This window comes from Pongo abelii, chromosome 16 (genome assembly GCF_028885655.2).
Source record: "Pongo abelii isolate AG06213 chromosome 16, NHGRI_mPonAbe1-v2.0_pri, whole genome shotgun sequence".
NCBI lineage: Eukaryota > Metazoa > Chordata > Mammalia > Primates > Hominidae > Pongo > Pongo abelii.
Genome location: NC_072001.2, coordinates 49223429 through 49247316, shown reverse-complemented (window position 1 = coordinate 49247316; position 23888 = coordinate 49223429). Strand labels below are relative to the sequence as shown.

The 23888-nt window shown below is 35.7% G+C and overlaps 1 long non-coding RNA gene across 2 annotated transcripts in view; it reads left to right on the top strand.

The window, feature by feature from the left end:
* Positions 1 to 2180: 2180 nt before the first annotated feature.
* The window catches only part of LOC129050099 (uncharacterized), a 38595-nt gene continuing 16887 nt past the window's right edge, over positions 2181 to 23888 (top strand). Inside the window, exons 1-2 of one of the 2 annotated variants that reach the window (XR_008513568.1) lie at positions 2181 to 2247; positions 21589 to 21735. This is a non-coding gene — a long non-coding RNA (uncharacterized LOC129050099). The remainder of the gene's footprint in view (positions 2248 to 21588; positions 21736 to 23888) is intronic. The other variant, XR_008513567.1, reaches the window with a different exon arrangement.

The following is a 23888-nucleotide window of genomic DNA, read 5'->3' as shown; positions in this document are numbered from 1 at the left end:
TCTTTTCATTAGTTGAAATGACGGGCTTGCTATCTAAAGAAGACATAAAATAGCTTATTTTTTGAATTAAAAAATATTTAGAGATCCTAAAACCACCTGCAAATGGGTTTTTACATTGTAGAACTGCATAATGGCTATCACGTTATTATGTGGGCTTGGGTATTGCGGTATTCTCAAACACAAAATCAAATATAACAAAAGTCTGCTGCAACCTAGAAGTTATTTAAAAATGGTTGCACTGAAATTTTGGAAATAAGAATACATCTGATTTATGAGAAAGCCAAGTTGCTAAAAATGTAATTTAACAATTGCTATTATGTGCTAAAATCAATAATTTTTAATGTGGACACATTAACATTTTGAAAATGAAAAAGAGTGATTCATATTTTGTAACAAATATAACAAAAATTTAAACAAATATTTATAACAAATATTTATATAACAAATTTTCAGAAATATGTTTCTCATAAAAACTTACATTTATATGAAATTAACTTAATTGAGCAACCTAAGTGCATCCTCACTACTGAAAGACTTTTTTTTAAAAAATCATATATAGTAAACTGTGCAATGAAGCAAATATTTACAAGATCATTGTCCCCATTTTACAGGTAGAGGAAGTAACTTCAGGGAACTTAAGAGTTCTCTCTAAGATTACACACAAAGTCAATAACAGAGGTAGAAATTCATTTCACATTTTCTGGCTCCCAAGTCATTTCCATCAGACCGTGGATGCAAAGAAACTGCTTGCAAATGTTAATGAAGTATTTATTTTTGCTCCATAGAAAGTAGAGCCAAAAATGTCATTTTGTAGGTCCCAGAAGTGAATTCTCAGCTAAAAATAGAATTGCCATGAATTTTCATCCAAAATTTAGAGTATATTTAGTTCAAAAAGTCAGCAATAATGTCCTCTTTGCCTACAGTGGTTTAAGAAAAAAATAAGTTTCCTAACAAAGTTCTCCTTTGCTTTGAGCACATCACAAGTCAATTGCTCATTGGGTGAAAGGAAAGAAGAGACACATCACCTGAGGTGACTGTTTGCACAAAACACATTACAATGAAGAAATAATTATAGCATGTGTATTCATCCGTTTTAAAACTACTATAAAGAACTGCCTGAGGCCGGATGCGGTGACTCACACCTGTAATCTGGCACTTTGTGAGGCCAAGGTGGGTGGCTCATTTGAAATCAGGAGTTTGAAACTAGCCTGGCCAACATGGTGAAACCCCATCTCTATTAAAAATACAAAATTTAGGCTGGGCGCAGTGGCTCACACCTGTAATCCCAGCACTTTGGGAGGCCGAGGCGGGTGGATCACGAGGTCAGGAGATCGAGACCATCTTGACCAACACGGTGAAACCCCATCTCTACTAAAAATACAAAAAAATTAGCCGGGCATGGTGGCGGGCACCTGTAGTCCCAGCTACTCGGGAGGCTGAGGCAGGAGAATGGTGTGAACCCAGGAGGCGGAGCTTGCAGTGAGCCGAGATAGCGCCACTGCACTCCAGCCTGGGCAACAGAGTGAGACTCTGTCTCAAAAAAAAAAAAAAAAAAATACAAAATTTAGCTTGGCGTGATGGTGTACACCTATAATCACAGCTATTCAGGAGGCTGAGGCACGAGAATTGCTTGAACCCAGGAGGCAGAGGTTGCAGTGAGCAGAGATTGTGCCACTGCACTCTAGCCTGGGTGACAGAGAGAGACTCCGTCTCAACAAAAACTGCCCGACACTAGGTAATTTATAAAGGAAAAAGTTTTAACTGACCACCGTTCAACCTGGCTGTGGAGGCCTCAGGAAACTTACAGTTATGGTGGAAGGCAAAGGAGAAGCAAGGCACCTTCTTCACGAGGTGGCAGGAAGAAGAATGAACGCAGGAGGAACTACCAAACACTTATAAAACCGTCAGATCTCATAAGAACTCACTCACTTTCACGAGACGAGCATGGGGAAAACCACCCCCATGATTCCATTACCTCCACCTGGTCTCTCCCTTGACACATGGAGATTATGGGGATTATAATTCAAGGTGAGATTTGGGTGGGGACACAAAGCCTAACTCTATCAGTGTGTTTGTGGGAATCCCTCATCTTAACATCATAGGTGAACAAGATGGGTGTCAGATTCTTCTTACTGAATAATGGGTTGGGTGGGGTTGGGTGGGGTTGGGTGGGGTGGAGTGGGGTGGAGTGAAGAGGTGGGCAGGAAAAAATTAAGACCGGCACCAGAGCCTGCCATCTTGCCTGAGGTATTTGGTACATGATTTAGGGAACGTGCTTATTCTCTACCTCTTATGTTTCCTTTTATACAAGAGACTATGTGTTAGCATTACAATCCTGGTCTCCCTCCAATCTTCCACTCTACTCTTGGTGATTCTGGAAGGAGAAACAGGACAGGCATAGCTGGAGCCTTCCTCTCCTCTTCATCTTCTGAGTGGGCCTGCCACAGAGATGATGGGCTCCTAATTGTGCTTCACCATGTCTAAGCCTGTCCACTGAGAGGTCCTATCCCCTCACTGGAGATGTCTTAGGTTGATTCTCTGAGAACCAAATGCTAAAAGAGAGATTATTAGCCTTTGGGATTTTAATAGGGGTCTTCTTTCCTAGTTGGAGACAAGGCCAAATTTCGTATGTCAATTTCTAAGGCCACATAAGTTACATACAAGAAATTAATGCATCCATGTTTCTCATAAACTTTCACTTGGAAAATAGCATACTTAATCTAAAACTTATGAAAGAATTTGGTAAAGGGTAAGTATCTGCTCAAACAGGTATGGTGACCATTAAATATATAATCACATCTGTAGAGCCACAACAATTCATCCATGGTGCTGGAACAGCTAGATAAAAATATGTAAATGAGTAAATCTGGACCTGATCTCACAAGAAAACTTAAGTGGAAATGGATCATAGACCTAAATTTAAGATCTAAAACTTACAAAACTCTCATAAGAAAACGTAAATCTTTATAGCCTTAGGTTAGGCAACGGGTTCTTAGATATGACACCAAAAGCAAAAGTGACAAAGGAGAAATAAATTAAATAAATGTTCTCGGCAACACCATTTATAATAGTCGAAAAGTGAAACCCAAATGTCTATCAACCAATGAATGGCATATTGATTCCATGAAATATTATTTAACCATAAAAAGGAATGCAATACAGTTACACGCTATAACATGGATGAACTTTAAAAACATTATGCTAAGAAAGAGGCCAGACACAAATGGCCATATATAATTCTACATAATTCTTATCATATAAAAATATTCTATATTTAATAGAATTCCATCATGTATTCTATTATATGAAATGTCCAGAATAGGCAAAGCCATAGAGGCAATACAGATTAGTGGTTTCCAGGGATTGGGGGTACTAAGAATGGATATGTGATAGCCAATAGATACGAAATTTCTTTTGGGTGTGATAAAAAAATGTTCTAAAAGTAGATAATGGTGAGGGTACCACAACTCTGTAAACGTACAAAAAACAACCGAATTATACAACTTAAAAAGGTGAATTTTTGTGGTATGTGAATTATATAATATTTCAATAAATCTGTTATAAAAAACTGCATTCATAAGTATTTGTAAAGTGTGTCACTGAAACAACATGTGAAGGTTTGTTGCAGGGATATATTGCATGATGCTGAGGTTTGGGCTTCTATTGAACCCATCACCCAAATAGTGAGGATGGTACTCAATAGGGAGTTTTTCAACCCTTCTCCTCTCACTCTCTCCTTCCTTTTAGAGTCCCCACTGCCTATTGTTGCCATCTTTATGTCTATGTGTACCCAATTTTTAGCACCCATAAGTGAGAACATGTGGTATTTTGTTTTCTACTTCTGTGTTAATTCACTTAGAATAATGGCCTCCAGCTGCATCCATGTTGCTGCAACGGACATGATTTCATTCGTTTTTATGGTTGCATAGTATTCCATGATGTATATGTAGCAAATTTTCTTTGCCCGATCCACTGTTGATGGACACCTAGGTTGATTCCATGACCTTGCTATTGTGAATAGTGCTGTAATAAACATGCAAGTGCAGATGTCTTTTTGGTAGAATGATTTATTTTTCCTTGGGTATACACCCAGTAATGCAATCGCTGGCTCAAATGGTAATTCTATTTTTGGTTCTTTGAGGAATCTCCAAACTGCTTTCCACAGGGGCTGAATTAATGTACAATCTCACCAACAGTATATAAGTGTTCCCTTTTCTCTGCAATATCACCAAAAAAAACAAACTGGCTTTAAAAAAATTTTAATAATAACCATTCTGACTGGTATAAGATGGTATCTCATTGTGGTTTTAATTTGCATTTCTCTGATGATTAGTGATATTGAGCATTTTTAAAATGTCTCTTGGCTTTGTGTATGTCTTCTTTTGAGAAGTGCTTGACTTTTTTTTTTTTTTTTTTTTTTTTTTTTTAATAGAGACAGAGTCTCGCTATGTTGGCCAGGCTGATCTTGAACTGCTCAGCTCAAGTGATCCTCCTGCCTTGGCCTCCCAAAGTTAAGGGTACTATTTAAGTTCGTTATCGATTCTGGATATTAGACCATTGTCGGATAGTTTGTAAATATTTTCCCCCATTCTGTAAGTTGTCTGTTTATTCTGTTGATAGTTTCTTCTGCTGTGCAGAAGCTCTGTAGTTTAATTGGGTTCTAATTGTCAATTTTTGTTTTTTTTTGCATTTGTTTTTGAGGACTTAATCATAAATTCTTTGCCTAGGCCGATGTCCAGGAGAGCATTGCCTAGGTTTCCTTCCAGGATTTTTAGTTTGAGATCTTACATTTAAGTCTTTAATCCATCTTGAGTTAATTTTTTTACGTGGTGAGAGGTAGGGGTTGAATTTCATTCTTCTGCATATGGCTAGCCAGATTTCCTAGCACCATTTATTGAATAGAGTGTTCTTTCCTCATTGTTTACTTTTGTAGACTTCATCAAATATCAGTTGGTTGTAGATGTGAAGCTTTATTTTGGGGTTCTCTGTTTTGTTCCAAAATCAGCATACAGAAAGCAGTAGCATTTCAATACGCAAATAAAATTCAACCTGAGAACCAAATCAAGAATGTAATTTCATTTACAGTAGCTGCAAAATAAATAAAAGACCTAGGAATACACCTAACCAAAGAGGTAAAAGATCTCTATAAGGGAAACTACAAAACACTGCTGAAAGAAATCACAGATGACACAGAAAAAATGGAAACACATTCCATGATCATGGATTAAAAGAATCAATATTGATAAAATGTCCAAACTGCCCAAAGCAATCTACAGATTCAACATAATTTATATCAAATTACCAATGTCACTTTTCATAGAATTAGAAAAAACTATTATAAAATTCATATGGAACAAAAATGGAGCACAAACAGCCAAAGCAATCCTAAGCAAAAAGAACAAAGCCAAAGACGTCACATTTGCCAACTTCAAACTCTATTACAAGACTACAGTAACCAAAACAGCATGGTAGTGGTACAAAAATAGACACAGACCAATGAACCAACTGTTGAATAGGACATAAATCAGCAAGGAAAGAAATAATTCACCTGAATGCATTTAAGGATAGTAATAACGCATGGAAACCTGATCATACACATATCCTAGCTTTTTGGTAAAAGCTCTGACACCTGAACCATTTGTACTCAAAAGTGACTTTGAGAGTCTCTGGTTTAGGGCAAATTGCATGATAAAACAAGTATGTTTTACATACAAGGCATACAAAAGCCTTAGTCTGTCATTCAATGTCTTACCCTGTTAAGCCAATCCACTCAAGCTTATCTACCAATTTCCCTATTTAGTATTCTTTGTTTAGAACTGTATGCCTCAGTATTTCCCATCCATCTCATTATTTACCCACCTGTTTGTTTTTCTTATGCTGTTACAGTCCCTGAAACACCCTATCTTATGGTCACTTCTACTTATCTTTCAAAGCCCTTCTTAAATGCCATCAACTCTATGGCGCCATTGCTCATTTTCTTCAATTAAATGTGTTTCGCTTCTACTTTGCTTCACAGTTTACTCTGTTTCATATTAATTATTTGTAATTTTATAACATTTTCTCTTTTTCTAGAAATATCTCAGTGGTTGTCCAATGAGTGAGTCAGTGAGGATGGAGATTGCCCTTTACGGCATTTGGAGCATTCAGACTTGCTAAGGCAGGCATATAAATGTTTGTTGATTAGACTGGACTATCTGCAGATTTACAGTTTTTCATCTTCATTTACATGTGTACAGATGGAACATTATGTTTAATTATTTGACATTTTAAAAAATCAGTACTTTAACCTATTGAATTGTCCCTTCATACTGAATTTACTAAACAGGAACATCATGTATATTTATATTATATATAAATATATTAAATTTATATTTATGAAAATTAAATTTATATTTATGAAAATATAAATTTTCATACATTTATATTTATGAAATTTTAGGGTGGAAGATAAAACATGTTTCCTACTATAGCAACATTCAATTTATTCAGCATCGTGCTGAAAGAGAATCTTCCAGAGAATCTTCCGGGTAAGCTTCCATAAAAGCTTACCTCTTTGAGTTCCAGAATTTTAAATTATTTTTATACATTTACAAATGAGAATTTTATGAAATTGCACTGCATGTATTGATATATAGCAAGAGAACTATTTAATTGGAACAATTTGACCTTAAGCTACCCTTTTATGGAGGAGTTATCCTCAAAATCATTGTACCATATTAAGCATAGAACCACAATTATCACTTATCACCCAAGTTGACTGGCAAACCTTTGAACTGAAAGGTAAATCTACTGAGCTGCCTGCCCATGACCTATATATCATGGGCATATCATATCCCATATCATGGGATAATGTCTTTATATCCCATTTGCCACGTATTTCTTCATAGAATGTCATGTCTCTGAGAGCAGGGGCGGCACCTTCCATTTCTCTGTGCCAGTTTTATCGTGGTTCCATGTGCGCAGAACACCAGTTTTTGCTGACTTTCATTTTATAAAAAGAAACAAATTACCCATTAAAAGGAAAATCCTGCTTTTCAAAAGGTTGAATAATATAGGTTTCTTAAATTTTAAATAAAAATCCAGCTGGTTAAACTCAATCCATTGAAAAGAAGCTTAATTGAGGAATATTTTTTGGCTCTGAGCCCATCATCTTTTCATTTGATTGTAAATTGGATACAATTTTATTCACTTCAAGCTCTTGTCTTTCAGTATTTTATTCCACTGAGACCAGTAAATAAGTGTTAATAGTCATGTTGAGCTCAGTTAGACTACTTCCTTCACTTAAATTACCCATTTTCGTTGTATTATTGCCAGCCAGCATTTTGCTTGTTGACATTTTTATTGAATGATTGTGCAAGAAATGTTGATACCTTCATATATTGTTTTGACCTTTCACTAATCTTTTTTTATCATATTTTCTTCACCTGAAATATGCTCTTCTTCCCCCATGCTTTTATCATCCATCCATGAAAGCATGCCCTTTTATTCTCCTATAAAATTATGTCAACTTGTGTCCTTTGGGAATCTTTCCAGAGGATGTAACCTCTTATCTTTAAGGTAATATAAGCCAAGCAGATGCTGTGGTTCCTTCATGGAAGAGAGTTTTATCTTCTTTATTTGTCAAACATTGTTTTGTTTTTCAAAGGGAGTGGAAGAAAAAATTGTTGAGGTGTGGAAATGTTCAAAAGCAATAAATAATTGCTTGTAGAAAAACCTGCATTTTCTAAGCTTTATGCTTTGTCAATTTAAAGCATTTGCTAATGAAAGCAGCTGTTAAGTAATATCAACTATTGAGATCTGTTTTTCATGCCCACATTCTTTTCCCTCCAATTTCCAACTGCATTTCTGTCTAAGTTTAGGACTTGGAGTCATGCTCACAATTCAACTCCTTTATTGCCCTCAGAGTCTTTATTCATATGAAATATTCAGAATTTAATATATTTTGTCATATACTATATGTAGGCAAACAATGTAGAGAAACAATGATGAACATATTGGAGATACTTTCAATAGGTTGAATAGAAGGGGAATACAACACAAGAGTGGGCCTGGGTAGAGAGAGGATGTGCCTATCTTGTGGCACTTGGGGTTTCTCTTGGGTATCCAAATGGAGAGATCCGAAATGCAGATAGCCATACAAATTTTTCTCATAGGAAAAATAAATTTTGGTAGACATATAATAACAAACATGTATTGATTACTTAGCATATACCAGGTACTGTTATAAATATTTTATGTCTATTAACTCATTTAATCTGTACAATATCACTGTTAGTTTAGAAGACATAATTATCTTTGTTTTCAAATTATGAAACTAATCTGAAACTCAGAAAAGTTTAACAATTTGCTGAATGTCACAGATAGCTAGTGGTCTAGTTGGCATTCTAAGTTAGGCAGTCTCCAAAGTGCACACTATATTGTGCATTTTCTCTGTTTCACATAAGAGTTATTATATAAGCATATAGAGAATAGTTGACATTGTTGCAATGAATGTGATCACTGGAATAGTGAAAAAAGTGTATGTCAGACAGAAACTAAGGAACATCCAATCTACTGATCGTTCCCTGTAGTCTTTAGGTTTACCTTCCATTCTGGCAGCTCCTGGTCATTGATGTCTGCTCTCCAGCACCATCCATCTGGGCAGCTTTTCCTTGTACAAGTACCTTACAAACAAATCCAGGAACTATCTCCAAGCCTGCTTTTGAGAACCTGAATGGACTTGAATTTGGACTCTAAACCACATAAAATAACCCTTATGATAAACTTTAAGTTGACTATTAATGGAACTTTCTTCCCTTTCCTACTTTCCATTATATGGCCTTTTCCGGACACGCAAAAACAATGAATGTGATCAAGGTCACACATCTCTCTCTAAACTATCTCATTTCTTTTCTTGGGATGCTTTCCCCCACTTTCATCTTCCTGTGCACCAAAACACCTCTTGCCTCTCCTGCAAAACATACTCTTCAGATAGCCTTTTTACATAAATCCCTACTTAATCTACTTCCATCTTACTCTCATTATAAATCACTATGATTGCGCGATACACATAACAAATTCTCTGCAGTTGCTGGAAGCAAATGTTTATCTGTTTCTCTAATTTTGTTTACAAATAATCAGAGAATGGTGTACTCTAGTTCATCATTGGTTCAAGTTACTAGAAAGAAGAAGTCTATCCCATGCATGAATGGACAATTGTCTAGTATTAAAATTCAATAATAGTCTCAAACCTAAACTAGACTGAAAATAATTTAACCTTCCTTTAATGATTCTGAAAACACTTTAGGGTTTTGCAGAGTTCCAAGGTTATCATTATCATGGTCTATATATGTATAACTAATAAAGATTTCCAGCCTGTAAGTTATCAGATTAATCAGCTTTTACTGCATTTCTTTAGGTTTGCCTCACCTTTTCCATTATATTGTAAGATCTTTAAGGTCAGAATTATGCCTGTTTATATTGCACTTCACACAGGACTTTGCCCAAATAGGTGCACAATTCATATTTTTATTGTGTGGATTGGAGCTTAAAGTGCATGGCAAGATTCTCATTTTAATTTTTTATCTTCCTCTTTACTATATATGTCAGAACTTAACCTATTTTTCCAATCCATAACTATAAGAAAATAACAAGCAGTGACCACTGTCACTGACTAGTGAGTAATACTTATTTAAAAGTATACCTCTACTATACATCATACAGTAGAAACTAGCACTTTTCACTAACGTGAAATTCTCCTCTATTTATAGTCACATAGGGTGGTTGTATAGTCCTGAGGCAAAATTGAGCATGGCTATACAACTTGCTCGGGCAATGAAATATGGATAGAAGTGCCAAATGTCACTTCCTGTTAGAATATTTAATACTGATGCCCTACTCTTCAGCTCTTCCCTAGCCATAAGGATTCTGAAATTACCTGTTGATGCAGGATTGTTACAAAATTGAAGCAGCTGGAACAAGAAACTAACATATGGAGAATACCTGCCTTCTAGAGACACTCAGACTGAAAGCAGGCAATGCGTAAGCAAAAAGATAAAAATTTGTTATGTAAAGCCACTTAGATTTTGGGGTTACTGTGTTATCACTGCATAACTTAGCATAACCTGATATAGTACTTACTTTATAAATGTCTTATGTATCTTTCCATAAACAGTACATTCCTTCAGGTCAGGGACCATGTCTGAAGCATTCCTTTACTCTCAATATTATGCAAAGATAGTTTTTACTAGGCTGTCAAATAGTATTTGTAGAATAAATAAATGAAAAGTAAATAATCTTTGTTTCTATAGAAAATGTGATATCATCCATTTGACCATTTCTTTCATTTTATCCTGTAGAATTAGAGTTTAGCCTTAGGAACTGGCAGGCCTACTACAGTTTTGTCAGTAAAAAGTTTTTCTTAAAGCTGCTTATTAAATTTATTCCCACTATTTTATATTTTTTTGTTTTATATATTTGTATGTTTTAAAATGTTATTTTTAAATTTTAATTATTAGACTAAATATTGTAATCAAAAGGCAGATATTGTTAGACTAGCTCAAAAAGCAAGAGCAGCTATATTCTGTCTGGAAGAAATATACTTTAAGTAGAAGGATACAATAAGTTGAAAATAAAAGGAAGAAAATAAGTGTGTACAGTCAAAATAAGAATATTGGATTGGTTATATTAAGAAAAGAAAAATGAGCCGGACGCAGTGGCTCACGCCTGTAATCCCAGCACTTTGGGAGGCCGAGGCAGGTGGATCACAAGGTCACAAGATCGAGACCATCCTGGCTAACTCAGTGAAACCCCGTCTCTACTAAAAATACAAAAAAAAAAAAAAAAAAAAAAAATCAGCCGGGCATGGTGGCGGGTGCCTGTAGTCCCAGCTACCTGGGAGGCTGAGGCAGGAGAATGGTGTGAACCTGGGAGGTGGAGCTTGCAGTGAGCCAAGATCACGCCACTGCACTCCAGTCTGGGTGACAGAGCGAGACTCCGTCTCAAAAAAAAAAAAAAAAAAAAGGAAAGGAAAGAAAAATGTGTTCAATAAATTGTGCTAGAAAAAACTAAATATCTTTATGGAAAAAACTGAACTTTAATAGTTACCTTACACCATAAACAAAAATTTTCTAAAAATAGAGCTAAGTGTGAAACTAAACCTCTAATACTTCTAGAAGAAAATATAGGAGAAACTCTTTATGAGATTACAATAGGCAAATTGTTCAGATAAAAGCTAAAAAAAATCATGAATCATAAATTTGATAAAGTGAACTTCATCAAAATTGAAAACTTCTGCTTTTTGAATTCCCTGGTTAAGTAATTGAAATGTCAAGCAAAATGATGAAGAAAGAAATAACAATCTCTATATATAAAAATAAGCTGGCATCCAAAATATATAAATTATTCTTTCAACTCAATAAGAAGAAAGTAACAAATTAAAAATGAGTAAAATATTCGACCATACACGTCACAAAAGAAGACACTCAAATGTTCAATAAACACAGGAAAATATGTTCAACATCATTAGGGATAAGGGAAATGAAAATTAAAATCACAATGAATGATCACTGTCAAATTGTTAAAATAGATGAAACTAAAAAGACTGATAATAGCAAGTGTTAGTGAAGATATGGACAAACTGGAACTCATAAAATTTTGATAGGAATGTAAAATAATAGCTGCTTTTGAAGATGTTTGGCAGCTTCTTATAAAGTTAAATGTATGCTTAATAAATGACCTAGAAGTTCTACTCCTAGGTAATTTATTGAAACATATGAGCAGAAATGAACAATATGTCTACACAAGACATGTACAAGAATGTTCATGGCAACTTTTTTATAATAGCCGAAAACTGGAAACTACATAAATTTCAATAAACTGAGGAATAAACAAATTATATTTATACAGTAGAATAATACTCAAAAGAAGAATGAACTTCTAACATATATATAAAAACATGGATAAATCTTTTTTAAAAAATCTTTCTGAGTGAAAAAGGTCAGATACCAATGAGTCAATGGTCGATGATCCATTTTAATGAATTACAGAAAATACAAAGATAATCTATATTGACATAAAATAGATCCATGGTTGCCTGGGGTCAGGGTTTGGGGGAATTGGCAGGAAGGTGGCATAAGAGAACTTTTCAGGAAAGAAAAAGTGATGAAAAGTGTTCTATATTTTGATGGTAGGAGTTGTCACACGGTGTATAAATTTGTAAAAACATCAAAATATATACTTAAAATCTATGTGTTTTATTGCTTATAAGTAATACATCCTTAAAGTTAAATAAATAAAAATACCTCTCAGAAATAAATATTTAGGAATATGTACTGTTAATATTTCCAGAAATTAAGGACAAAATGGAGTGTCTCCTCTCATTCCCAGTGAGGAGCTAGCAACGTATTTTCCCCCCAAACTCACAAGTTTGGGTTTGCTAGTCCAAAGACCTTATTTCCCAAGGGAAAAATCCCATAACCATGGTTTCATTAAAACTGAAAGCTGATACTGCCACCAGGCCACTTTGGGATTCTCATGCCAATGAATCAATAAGCAAAGAAGGGGGTTACCTTGCCAGCTAGATTGATGGATCTTGACTTTCAAAAGTGAAATTAAATTGCCCCTACAGGTGATAAACTGAGGAACATCTTAATAATTCCATGTCTTATGGTAAAAGTTAATGTAGAACTACACAATGCAATAAATGTTAGACTGTCAAAAGTCCACATCTTTCTGGAATGAAGTCTTGGGTTACCACACCAGGCAATAAACCATTAACATCTGAGGCCCTTGCTGAGAACAAAGGGAACATGAAATGGATAGTGAAAGAAGATAGTTTTAAATACCAGCTATGACCATGTGACCGGTAATAGAAATGAGAAGTGTAAAACTTATTAATGTCTTCTATATTTTGATATAAACAAATTGTGAATATATTAATCATTTGCTTTTCCCTTTTCCATTTCCCATAAGATACGTTAACAGTAGTTAGCCTTATATCTCAGTAATTAAATGCAAATATGCTCATGTAGAAGATTAATGAACATCTCCCAAAGATTGATAAAAGGACTTTGTATCTTATTTTGGAAGACGGTTAGTGAAGAGATTCATAATAAACAACATAGCTGTTTTTGGATGCCATGTTAACAAAGAACGGAACATGATGGCTTTCCCTGTGTTGATTTAGCTAAACTGGAACTAAGTGTCCCAGACTTTTCTTACCTGTATAACAATGGTTTAGAATTGGCCATTTACCTTGTCTACGGGATTTGGAAAGCAGAAGTGAAGAAACAATGAATTTTTTGCTCTGAAGGCTAGTGCAGGACACTAGGCACTGTGACTGCTCATGTAGACTTTTATTGATCTACTGGCTCACTTCATTGACGTGGACAGAACCCAAATCCACAATTACTGTAGCTACCTCCAAAATCTTTTCCCTCAGCTTCTCCAAGTTCTGATCCAGAAACACATGGAAAACTGTGTAAAAAGACATTAGCTAATTCCACAGGTCACCAGCATTATTGAGGCTGAAGGTGATAAGAGACAGATGTGGACTCTAGATTGTCTTTCTGCGTTCCTGCTGGTTTTTGCTCCCCACTTCACAACAAGCTTTCCTTCCTAGCTACTTACCCAGTTTACCTAATGCCTCTCTCTACCATGAATATATTTATGATTTTCTAGAAATCTGCTATTAATAATGTAAAAGCTATATTAATTTAATAATACTGTATAGTAAAAGCAACGATTAGTAGCTAGGAAGAGATTTCACAACTCTCTGATGTCATTTATCATTTGAAAAGTTAGCATGTATTTCATGTGTTGCAATACAACCATTGGATAAAGGCCTCATTTTTCAGGAAAGGCTAGAAAAGGAGAGAGGGTGTGTGGAAGAGTACTTGATACCTGTTCTAAAGATGGGAGACGCAGGACAAATGTAAGTGTCACTAGGAAGAGTGATCACAGGGCTAGGACTATGGTGAAACACATAGAAATCAAATCACTAGATGCTATATAAATTGGGATTGCATTTGCTAAGTTTGTATACTTAATGGTATTTACCAATACATTACTCAATAACCATTTGAGAAGATCCACTTAAGAACTATAATTCAAACCAAAGTCCAAAGGAAAAATGTTTCTCCTAAAAAACTGATAGAACTTTTTCTCGTATTACGAATTAAACTTATATAATCAATTATATCTCATTCTCTTTTACTCTGGCCACTTGGAAGCTCTATGTCACTTTAAAAATTTAATTATATAAACTATTTTTCTTTCTGTTCTATGTTTTCTTGGCCTTTTGGCAATAAAGTTTTGAACTTATGACATATAGTTTTATAAGCTACCTAAAATATTAAAAATAAAATTAATTCATGAATGGATTAAAAGCAAATTTAATAGACATTTTTGAAATAAATATACCAATATAAGTAATTAAATTCATATTGTTAATACTAAGTGTATATCTGCTTAATTCATTTTTTATTAGTAAAGCACCTTAGTCATTTGAGACCATTTTAGCTAATCTATTTCACTTAGAGTAATGCATTCTAAAAGACACATTAAAAATTACATTTAATGGTAGGTAAGTTTGACACTCAGTCTTTTCCCCTATGTCCACAGTTTCTTTCTTGTAGGCATATAATAGAATTATTTCAAACCAATAGATTACTTTCAGGGAGGTCAATCCTAGGCACTGACAACTTATGGCATGGTAGCCCTTTTTTTATTTACAGAACATTTAATATATTTTAATTTTTAGATGTTATTCAGTGTTTGGGTTTTTTATTGTATGATATGGTTAAGACAATATCTGAAATTGAGGAAAATATTAAGATGTAGACTATAGTCTTATAGACAGTTCATTTCAATCCACACATGATGGCAGTTGTCTGTTCCACTGTAAAATTATTGTGTTTTCCACATCAGTGTTACTTTAATACGTGAGCTCTAAAAGGAGTGATATCACAGTCATTCCTGATTCGACATGTCCTAGCACCATTAGCATTCATACTAAATGAGTGCTATTTAACTTAATGAGAAGTTCATTTCCTCTGTCCATTTACTACCCCTTTAAGTGCCTATCTTCCTTCCTAAGCCTGCTGCAAGGCATGTAGGTAGCTAGCAAACTGAGAATTTAAAAAGATTTGTATTTTATATGCCTTGAACTGAATTGCTCTTTACTGGCATTCTAAAAGCAGAGGGACTTATGGTCGTGTCATATTTTCAGTCTTCTTTTCTCATATCTTAGCAGCTTCCATAATATTCCTACCAAAGTGGTTTATTCAGTAATATATAATAACTTAATTGTCAACTTTCCAGCCTCATTTGTGTTTTGATGAATTATCTGTCTTTTAAAGGAATGAATGTTTGGGTACCATTGTTATAGCTGAAAGGAAACCATGGTACCTTGTCACATCTCAGGTAGATGTTGTATTGCAAGTGTTTGAATACTTTTTAATATTGAGATGATAGAAGTTCACAATAAGAAAGCACAAATTCTAAGAAATTATATAGCTGTTGAGATGAAGCTGCCGTTTTCCAAAGCATAACACCCATTTCTTGCCATGAAATTTTATTCAAGATGCTGAACTGCACACCACAGAGAATGAGATATTGGCAAAGGAGATGCTATAGAAAACATAACAACAAAAAATCCTGATGGATTCCTTAATCATATAAGCCACTGGTGAACAAAAAAGCACTGTTAAGATTGCTTCAGAAATTAGGTCGTGACCTGACTTTTTGAAAAATAGCGCAAAATAAATTGAAAACATAAATGGATACATGTTTCTGAGAGAGGTTGGGAGAACTGCCCTTCAGTATAACGAAGATGAAGGATGTTTGTTCTATCAAAAACAAACATTAAAATTAATGACACCAGTCCTAAAAAGGATGAATTATTTTAGAGTATATATCATATATTCATCTCATCAGTATATATGTAAAGGGTGTGACTCTACTCACAAAACAGTTTGAGTGAAATGGGGAAAATCAAGCCAGGAGCGCATACAGTTCATTCAGAGGTGCATGTCTGCCCTGCCAATGTGAGGACCTGAAGGAGATGTGGTATGTCCATGACAGCTTGCACACACAACAGTGTTATCCTATTGTGCCCTACCAGATGACTTTGTTTTTCTCTCGAGGCTCTTTGCTCTATTCTAGCTTGATGGCTCAGCTTTCTTTCACTGATGCTGGCCCTCCCCTTTTTGGCCTTTTTCACTACCCGTCTGGCTCCAGATTTATGGATATTTTTCCCCAGCTCCAGCCAGAGACTGCTGAATTAGCACAAGGCATAGCCCAACTAAAGGAAAACTCCCTGGCCTTCAGCCTCAGGTGTCAGGATTCAGCACTGCTTACAACAGGAGCCAACTACTGTATTGTTTATTATCGTTTTGACCATTTTTGTGCTTATTGTTATCTAAAGTTTCAGCAGCCTAACTGTGAAACAATGCCTGATCCTTTGAATGTTGCTGTCACCAGGTGCTAGGCAAGAGCCAGGTGCTTCAGTAGCAGTAATAGAGCAGCCTGGTGACTTTGGCATTTGCATAAACTAGACTCATTAAGAAAACAGGAATTAAAGAGAATAGTTTCAGTCAACATACAAAGGTTAGAGAATTTACAAACCAATATTCTAGTCCACATGATAATAATTAAACCTAAAATATTGACTAAAAAGAATCATGAAGTTTCCTGATACACAGGATGTTTATAAAGTTTGCACTGTTTAAATTCTGGATGATTCAGTATTGTGCCAAGTGGTTTTTGTTTTGTTTTGTTTTGCTTTTAATCAGACCGAGCTCAGAACTGTGACTCTACCTTAGGACTCTGCCACTTAGAGCTGGCTTCATTAAGGGACTTAAGCTCCCTGAGCTCTAGTTTCTACATCTCTGAAGTTGAAATAATATCTATTTTTTAGAGTTGTTTTCAGTATTCAAGATAATATTGATAAACTAACACACATCAGACACTAAATAATACATTTAGTTTTAAGAAACTAAAATTACTGTAGCACACCATATATATAAGTATGCATGTAGGTAACATTTTTATGTCTCTGACATATGTAGCATATAAATGCTTAATACTTTTAAAATGCTTCAAATGTAATAATGGACTTGCCCCGAACAGCCACACTCTCTGATGTTTTGTCACTTTGCATCTTTCTCCCTTCTCCTCTCAGCTGATAAGCAGTCTCTCTAGGTTCCCTAGGATAAGGAAGCTTAAAGCCTATATGGTACCTCAATTCTTATGAAGAAAGAGAAGGAAAATAGGAAAATCTCCACATTCTTTAATACATCCTATGAAGGATAAATAATTTTTAAACGTGGTATTGTCTTTTCCAATCTGATTTATTCAACCTGAAGTGACATTAACATAGAAGGATGAGAGAGTGGTATGATTTAATGTAAAAACCAGCTTTCACCCCAGACTAGTCTTCACTTGAAATACTACTCTCTTTCTTGCTTGCTGTTTCAAACTTCCGTCTGCCTTTATAGCTTTAGGCACATGGTGCTGCCCTGGGGATGACTGTGTTCATGTAAATTGTGTCACATTGGCTGAATTCCTTTCATGACATAGCCTCCATCATAAAATTGGAATAACCAGGTAAAAGTCATCCTCATTTTCCTTGTGCTGATGAATGCTTTGATTTCACAAACCTATTGTTAACTGCTAGCCTCTTTACATTTTCCTTAAGAAGCCTTTTGTCCCCTCAATTTCCCTGTATATGCTGGAATTGCTTAACTAACATCATTTTTAAGGCTTTTTTAGTTTAATATTTTATTGTTTTAAATGTATTTTAGATACTTAATATACTGATTATCAGTATATTTGCATAGTTTGAACTTACTCCACATACAAATAGACCTCAATTATTAAAAGGTGGTTATGCAAATTGACTTGTTTCCAAGATGGTCTGTCTAGGATCACTTTGGTATTTCCCAGACAAAAAGAAGTATATCTCCATATGTAAAAAGCCCCCTAAATCCAGATATGATCAGACAAGCTAGAAAAACTGACTATATCAAATGAGAATTTCAGCTTTAGGAGTTGAAGCTCCTCGTGTGTGTGTGTGTGTGTGTGTGTGTGTGTGTGTGTGTGTGTGTGCACGCACCTCTCTCTACAACCCTTAACATAACAGACGTTCCCTTCCCAGCTCCTCCTTCTTCTCAAATACTCAATGAGAGCCTCAAGCTTTCTCAATCCAAGAAGACCTCAGTACTTCACACTTCATGTCATTTATTCTTTACGATAACCGTGTGACATAGGTTATATTATCCTCATTTTAGAGATGTGAAAACAAGGCTCAAAAAGTTAAACCACTTGCTTAGGTGAAATTATTATGTAGCAAAGATTTTAACTGAGATTCATTTAGAATTGGAGCTCACATTAACTCCATAAAATAGTATTTATCCAGGAAAGATCATACAAATGTTGGTTATTTTCATTTAGGGAAGCCAAAAAGTGGGAAATGAACTTTAAAGAGAATAGAATATTCTCCATTCACAAATGGGGAAAAAAATACATCTTAAAAAAAAGCATATAAGCACAAAAACTAATGTGGAAATGTTTGAGTCATAAATGAAGAATAGCAACCCTTCCATTTGGTTATTTTTTCTAACGTGAAGAAGAAAATTAGAGACATTTTTGGGAAAGAATGCTTGGAACAACCCAGAAGCCTTAAAATGACAGGCTGAGGAGTTTGAACTTTATTCCACGGGCCACTGGGAACCCCTGGAGGCATTAGAGAAGATGGGTACATTTCAAGAAAAGCTATGTGGAAGTGTTTCATAAGGAAGAAATACAGGAAAAGAGACTCAAGCTGGGGAGACCATGTATCCAGTTATCAGAGTGGTTAGAGAATAATAATGGCATGGAGATCACGGAAAAGAAGGGAAGGAACACCTGCAATGTTACAGAAAGGTTAAACATGGAGTAGAAGGTTATTCTGAACAACCCTCCCCACTGTGTTTTCCTCAATTGCCCATAATTTGTGTGCAAGTCCTAGACATTATTTAGCAGTTGCAAAAAGTAAAAACTAAATTTTGATCAAGAAGCACTTAGAAAGTTTGGACAAATACTGTAAGGAGATAGCACCATTCTAGCTCAAAGTGACTTATATTAAAAATACATATTATCTTCCTGGAAATATGGGGTAAATGTAAGCGAAAATGAATTTGACAGGTGAATCTATACAATTAGCTTGATGTATTTTAAGCTGAAGTTTCATCATTGGAAAGAAAAAGAGATGTTCAGTGGAAAACTTAGAGGGCTATTATTGAGTGAGACATTTGGAAGGACATAGAGTCCAATATGCTCAGTTAGGCTATGGGTTTCCCTCCAGCTGATCACCTCGTGCTTGTACTTTCTTTTGCCATTAAAGATAAAATAAAGAGTGAATAAAATTGAAACCACACATGTAAAGTAAACACAATTTAGATAAAAGGCAATAATGTAGTATAAAATAAAAAAGATAAAATAACAACCTAAAAATTCAGAATAGATAAAATATAGTAAAAAAGGCAAGAATAAAACAAAAAAGATTAAAGAAGATTAAAGTAAATAAGCAAATATTGACTAAAAGAGTATAAGAAGAAGATAGGCTATTAAAGGTTGACAAATTTAGCTAAAAGAATATCCTTTTTTAAAGGACAGGAAAATTACTACCGAGTTCAGACTTAACCCTTGGGACAGACTGACCTATCAATTTCTAGCAGTCACTCTGACACATATCCTCCTTCTGAGCCTGAGCTTGGCTCTAAAGGGTCCACCGCCAAGAGACAGAGGCTCCTGAGAGATTGTCCTTTAGAGAGAAGCCTTTCATTTCCAACACCTGGGCTCCTTTACATATTTGGCAAACTGTTTTAATAAGCACAATTCCAGCCAATTTTTTCTACCCAGGTTCTGCAAGTTAGCAAAGTCTCTCTTACACATAACACAGAGATAAGACAGATGGATTGAGAATATTCACCAGCTAATTTAACATGGGAAACAAAGGAACGATAGCATTGGTGAAAGGCCCAACATTACAAATATTCATCCATGGCTATTGCAGGTACCAAGGGGGATTTAAAAATGTGAGATATGTTCCCTTCTTATGTGTGAAGCCATTAATACTGAAAGAGCAGCTTACAGATAAATCACATGGTGACAAATCAGCAAAAACCACTACTAGAAAAACATTTGTGTCTCTAGTCAATTTGATTGTTGGAGAAAACAATACTTACGTTTTATGAATTTCACTAGTAAATTCCACATAGTCATTGATGAGCCACGACTCAAAAATTCTGGTTGGTTACCAATCATACAATAAGGCTGGAACTCTTATTTGGTCAAAGAAAAACTAAAAGCAATCAACTTGGTGGCTGGTTGTAGTTACAGCAGAGAGTGAGGTGTGCCTCTGGAGCCAGCCAGCAGACCTGGCCTGTGACTCTGCCATTTCCTGGCTGGATAATCCGTGGCAAGATCCTTCAACCTTCATATACTCAAGTTCTTCATCTGTCACATGGGGATAATGCTATAGGGTTTTTACGAGGAACAGATGCATTAGTCCATGCTAAGTGGTAATGTGCATAAAGCCTGGCACATAAAACGTGCTCGTAAACATTTGAGATTATTGTTATGATTCTGATAGCAAGGGCTTACTTGATGTTTGGAAAAGATGATAGCCAAAATATCTGGATTTCCTCAAAGAAATCTCAAAATGCAGAGCAGCTAAAACTAATGAGGAAAAAAAAAAAAAAAAACCTCAAACCACACACAAAGCTTCTAACACCAACACCTGATTTTTCTTAAGAAAATTTTGACAAAATGTCTGCAAAAGATAAGATACACAAACAATAAGAACTAGCACTTATGGCACACTTACTTTGATCCAGATACCGTTTAAGCATTTTACATTCAGCTTACTGATCCTAATAATAATATCATAATGTAGGTGTTACTATAACCTATTTACTGATGAAAAGCACAGGGTGGTTAAGTAACTTGCCCAAGGCCAAACAACCAGTTTGCAGGAGGAGCCAGGAATCAAATACAGGCATGAGGCTGCAGTGACTGCTTAATTAAAACTTCTGAGAGAATTCTATTATTCCAATGAAGTAAAATTAAATTTTCTCCTCTTCCCAGAAGCCCACATCTATTGCATGGATAGCCATACTTTTCTATAGCTTAATTTCCTTTAGGATTCTTTAGTTGAAACTTACGTTTCTATGAGCTTTAATGGTGTGACCCTTGGTTTCTTTCTTCTCTCTCATTCTCCCTTTCTGGGCTATGTGTGAGTCATAGCTAGAGCTAGAAGCCAAAGGGAGAGAAAAAAGACTAAATCTCAATTAAGATCTGTATACCAAAAACAGATCATCTTTATTTCAAAGCCTGTTAGCTTAGAGCTTTTGTTAACTTTAGAAATGTATTTGGATTAAATATATGTATAATGCTTACATATTATTGAACAAGATTATTCTGCAATCAACATCATTCTGTTCATAACGTATGTTTTCAATATTGTTTAAAAATGAATTCCGACTAGTCAGCTCCAGACTTCACCTCACATTTTCTGTGTCTCAATTTAATTGACATTTGTAATAATTAAATCCTTTTGCTTTTCAGCAATCCCCACCCTCTCCTGACATCCATTCTGTAGACATAAAACCATAAAACAAAACCCTCTGGAACAAAACATGAGGGAAATAACGGATCCAGGTTAAGCAATCAGCTATAAGCAAGATACCTTTGAGAAGTGTAAAGAAAAACCAGGTAAGCAGAGAATACACCAATTTGGAATGGGATAAGATGGTGACGTCACATAGAGGGGCTATGTGCACAAAGGTAGCAACAGAATATTTATCACCATTCCTTCCCATTGATGTATGGGCCAAGGTTCCAGGGGCCCCACAGAACTAGAATCGCAAAAGCACAATGCAGCACTCCCTAATCAATTCATAGAGTGACCTCACAGCACCAGTCAATGGAGGTTAGTGGTCATTTTCAATTCACTGTAAAAGAAGAGCTTTTAAGGAAGCCCTTAATCAAATGTAATTAGTCTGGAGGGTGATGGACGATCCATTTAGCCGAGCCTATGTGAAGTAATATAAAGTAACCTTAAGTAGGGTTGGCCTTGGGGCATCTTATTTACCAAACCAAATTCAGTTTGATTTTATGCTTTGTTCAAAATGATGTTGGAGCAATTTCTCTCCTTTACTTACCTAATGTGATCCTGACCCATTGCAGTGACCAAAGACATCCCTTGGTTTTTCTCTCCACACTCTACCTTATAGTTACAAAGTGAACTAAAGCACAGTTACTCTCACTAACAACTCACATCATTTTCTTTCTGATGCCTTGTTTCTGATAAAAAGTAAATTTGGAAAATACAGAGAATCCCATAGAAAAGAAACACCACCACCCAGAAATAACTCCTGTTACTATTTTGATATACGGCCTTTCAGGTATTTTTCTTTGCCTTTTTATAGGTTAACAATATAATGAGCTTTTCTTTCCTGTGATGTCTTATTTTGAGTCTTTCCCTACTTAGAGAAATCCATAGGCCTCCAGGAGAATTGGAGTCCTTAGAGCAGGAAGGCAAAGACACAGTAAACTAGCAAACTAGTCAGCTTGATCTACTGAATAGGCAGTTAAGATGAAAGCAGAAGACTCCAAGGGGAGCTAGGCATAGGATTTAAGACAAAATAATGGATCGGAAAGAGAATAGGAGATGTGAGTTGTCCTTCTCTTGGGAGATGGATTGAGGGTCACTGGGGAGTTGGGACATGCAGATGACCAGACTAAAGGGACCATGTGCAGGACAGTCATGTCAGGATCAAGGGACTACTGAGCCACTCTTCCCCCTCCTTCTCCTCTTGTTCTAGCACCTCATAGAAGCTGAGCCCATGTGTGCTGGCTTCCTGTGCCTGCAAGCCATGACCTTGTCATGTGTGCTGAGGAGACCTCTTGGCCAGCCTTCTTACTCTTGAGAGAAGGTCTTCCAATTATAGTAGAAATCAGTTTTGCTAGCCAACAGTGTCCCCAAAAAGCAACATACAAAGCCTGCATTTTCAATTCCCAGACAAGGGGGAATAACTGACATTTTAATATCGGGTTGTGATTTTTATGATGCTAACTGGATGTCTTTTTTGTTACTGTAAAAGGACTTTAATTTCCTTTGAGTTCCTCAGAAAAAGCAAATCCTGAGGTGTCCCTTTATATCTGAAGTATTTTGAGATATACATTTTTTTCATTTAAACCTAAGATCACTGGATTATGACTTTAATCAAAATGAGACAGATGAATCACTCAGAACTTCACAGCAGTTTTGCCATCATCATCACCTTGTGCCTAAGCATATTATTCTGAGATCTGCAAAAAAAAAAAAAGATTTTGAATGTGTTTGACATACAGTAACAAACATCATGTTGACAGACATATGGTAAAATGTATGTGTGGTTGCACATGGAGAGAGTTAACAGCATCATTTGCTCAGCCCCAAACCCCTTGGGAAACAGGCAGTTCAGTTCTCCTTACAGCTCAGGCAAATTGGTGCTCCATGCTTGAGAAGAGTTCCCTTCACCCTGACCCACGTTGCTGCAGTAATCACAGTAATCACATCCACCAGCTCCCGTGCATTTCCCTGTAGGGCGCCCATGGGAGTGGAGGGTGCTGGCTTATTGCCTCTCTGCTGCTTCCCCAAGGGGCGGCCTGGCAGTGGTTGCTGCCTAGCCAGATGGGAGCTTGCTCCTGGGGAAGTAAACAAACTTATTTTCTACCTTGAAAGAGAGGGTCAGGCTTTATTTTTCTAATCTATACTGGAAAACAAATGCTACTATTTCTACTTTATCAATGATGGTGTAATACCACCAAATATGTAAGACTTGTCCATAGCCTACAGAGCATTAGAGTCTGAATTCAGAAAT